Source organism: Dromiciops gliroides, chromosome 5, assembly GCF_019393635.1.
Source record: "Dromiciops gliroides isolate mDroGli1 chromosome 5, mDroGli1.pri, whole genome shotgun sequence".
Lineage (NCBI taxonomy): Eukaryota > Metazoa > Chordata > Mammalia > Microbiotheria > Microbiotheriidae > Dromiciops > Dromiciops gliroides.
Window position 1 is genome coordinate 30,274,024 of NC_057865.1, and position 3,576 is coordinate 30,277,599.

General features: G+C 39.0%; 1 non-coding gene across 1 annotated transcript; it reads right to left on the minus strand.

The window, feature by feature from the left end:
- Positions 1-1,376: 1,376 nt before the first annotated feature.
- On the minus strand, positions 1,377-1,479 carry LOC122730237. Its single transcript, XR_006353433.1, has one exon. It is a non-coding gene; the product is annotated as a U6 spliceosomal RNA (small nuclear RNA).
- Positions 1,480-3,576: the final 2,097 nt, after the last annotated feature.

Genomic DNA, 3,576 nt, shown 5'->3' on the forward strand with positions numbered 1-3,576 from the left:
TTATTTAATTTTTCCCTTTGCATTCTTTCATTATCATCTCTTCCGTGAGGATGGGAACTTCGTGAGGAAGGAAACAAGAATTTATTAAGTGCTTACAATGTGCTAAGTGCTTCATAGATATCTGATTTTCTGCTTATAAACCTGCAAGATGGTTACTATCATTTTCCTCATCCTACAGTTGAGGAAACTAAGTCAGACAGGGGTTAAGAGACTTGCCTACAGTTGCAGAGCTTGTAAATGTCTATGGCTGGATTTGAACTCAGGTCTTCTTGACTCCAGCTACAGAGCTCTAGCCATAGTACCATCTAGCTTCCTCAGGAAGACAGGCATTCTTTCTTTTTGTATTTGTAACCCTAGTGCTTACCATCATGTTTTGCAAAAGCAAATTATTAGGGGCAGCTAGGTGGCACAGTGTATAAAGCACCAGCCCTGGATTTAGGAGGACCTGAGTTCAAATCCGACCTCAGATACTTGACACTTACTAGCTGTGTGACCCTGGGCAAGTCACTTAACCCCAATTGCCTCATAGGAAAAAAAAATGATTAGCTTTCTTTCATTCACTCATTCATTCATTCATCCATTCATTCACTCACACACTCATTTATTCATTCATTCATTCATTCACTCATTCACAGGTGTTCCCAGATTTTTTTTTATTCTTCACACCTACTGGTTTTAATTGAGTTCCATTAAAATCATATACCAAAATGATCAACTTGCAGTTGGATATTTAAGTGATGCCCAAGGTTATCGTTTTAAAATTACAAGTGATACTATTATAAAAATCCAGGAAATGATAGCGATTTTTCTGTTTTCTATAACACTTTCAGGGCTTATGTCCAACAATAGAATTACTGAACCAAAGGGAATGACTATTTCTGTAATTTTAATTGTGAACTACCAGACTGCTCTCCCCAAATATCATGTGGTCTTGCAAATCCACATGCAGTGAATGCAGTGCATGCTTCTTCACTATTCCAACACCTAAGATTTGAGATTTTTGCCTTTATTTATTATTGCCAATTTCATGGCTGTGACTTGCTACCTCAAAGTTGTTTTAACTTACATTTCTTTAATTATTAGTAATGATTAGTTTATTTTAAATCAATTAATTAGTAACAATTTGTCCTTCCTTTGTTGAAAATGCTCTATTCACATACTCTATTTATCCATTATGGACTGGGTATACCTTTGCCAGCTTTTAACAGTTCCTGATACATGTTAAATCTGTCACATTTTTCCACTGTTATTTTAATATAATTTTTACATATATTTTTTAAATTTTAAAGTAATCACATGCATCTCTCTTGTTTATAATAATTTCTCATATATGTTAAATAGAAAACAAAATCAGGTTCTTTCCACAATTGAGATGAAAAAATATGGAAAACTTCTTGAATTTGTGTATTATCCTTGCCCTTGGCTATGCTAATCTCTGTAGCATTCCAATTTCAGTACAAGTGCTGCCTGAGCAAGCATGTTCCATGGCAATTTCCACACATCTGGAAGAGTAAACTGAAATGAGAGCCCTCCAGAAAGGAACGAATGCATTGTTTGACTTCCTTCCACTCCACCCCCAGTTTGGATGTGAGGCCGACACTTTACCCCTAACGTCTTTCAGGCTTGTTTTTCATCACCCATCCTGGGGTGGTGGTTTTTCTAACCTGGGGCACCTTTCATCTACAAAGATACATCAGTTCTGGAGAGCCAAAGTCTCGACATATCCACAGTAGCATAGCCTCAGCCACAAGGAATCTTGAATCTTCATCTCTGATTTGCTGAATTCAGCCAGCTGAATTCCTGGAACATTAAATCCCAGCCACCTTTCTTCACTCACTGTTCCTTCCCAGGAAATGATAATATTTACCTCATTCCCAGAGGTATTAAGATGCTCCTGATGTTGAAAGGAGGTGGAAGGGTGAAATATTTTTATTGCATGTGCTCCTCATATTACCATTATTTAGACTTTGGATCTTGTAGTTGGCTGGATTATTCAGGTTTTTAGTCTCTAGAAGGAAGGGAGATGAACCAGGGGTATTTCTTTAATTTAGTGCCATACATACTATGAAAATACCAATTTCAAAGGTACCATATCATGGCATGTTGTTGTTTGTTCTTTGTTTTCAGAGAGAACCAATGGCGTCATGGTGAATGATGCCTCGACTTGCTTAGGAATTGGATGCAAGTGAGGCAGGCTTGTGCAAAGTTTTCTCACTCTCTCCTCCTGAATCATTGGAATCCAGGGGCAAGACAAAAGTCTGGGTGACTGGGAACAACGAAGGATGCAGTGGTTGAATTTGGCATCTCGGATGCCTGACCAAGCTCTAACAGTGCCTGCTTATGCCACCTTCAGGGTTGTTGGAATAATTTGTCCTCAGGCTGCCCATTCCACTGTAAGAAGTCTTCACATGCTTGAGGTAAGCATCTCCCTTACTTGCCATAGGCCACTGGGCATCTAGTTAGGAAGACTTGGGTTTAAATCCTGTCTCAGACACTACTAGCAGTGTGACTGGGCAAATGACAACCTCTCAACCTCAGTTTTCTCATCTGTAAAAAGGGATTACTAATAGCTCTCACCTATCTCCTAGGATTATTGCGAGTCTCAAATGACATAATGTATGTAAATCACTTTGGGGAAATTAAAGCACTTGCTAAATGTGAACTGTTGAGAAGCTACATGGCAAGTGTCAGATTTGAAGTCAGGGAGCCCAAAATGCAGATGTCGTTTCCGACACACCATATCCCCAACAGAACTCATCACTTTTCCTGCCAAACCTTTCCCCCTTCATTACTTTCCTATGACTGTCCAGGGAACCACCATTTTCCCGGTATCCAAGGCTCTTATCTTTGGTGTCATCTTCATCTCTTAACAGGGAGAACATGGATTTACAAATGCAGAGATAGACATTTGGGGACATGGCCAATGTGAGACTCTGTCTTGTTACACTTTCCATGTGTGAAATATTTTAAAATTGACTAGGGCTAATTTTGGTGGCTGAAGCTGACTGGAGGACTAAACTGGGGACTTTTTACTATTTGGCTATCTGACTTCGTTAATTTAATATGGGCCATTTACAAAGTTCCACCACACTGCTCCCAAACTGATAGACTAAAGATTAAGAAGCCTCTAACTAAATAATCAAAGCAGAGTTTATTTATGAGATACTATTTAAAAGTAGGAATACAGGGAAATAAAGTGTACAATCTGACTGCTTTCCTGCGGTCTCTTTCGCCCCTGCTGCTCTTTGAACTTCTTGAATACAATAAGTGCCTTGGCCACCTCCGGCCTCAGGGCAAGTCACACTTTCCCTGGTTTGTATTAAGGCCTGTAACCTTGTCAGATCCATCTCTCCTTTTCCGAACATTGTCGAATGTTGGGGTGGTAGAAAGGACCGATTATCAATACATATAAAAAAAAGCAATTTTTTTAAAAAAGGAAAAATGTAGATTGGCTAAAATGACAAAAAAGGAAGATAATAAATGTTGGAGAAGCTGTGGGAAAATTGGAACACTAATGCATTGTTGGTGGAGCTGTGAACTGATCCAACCATTCTGGAGAGCAATTTGGAATTATGC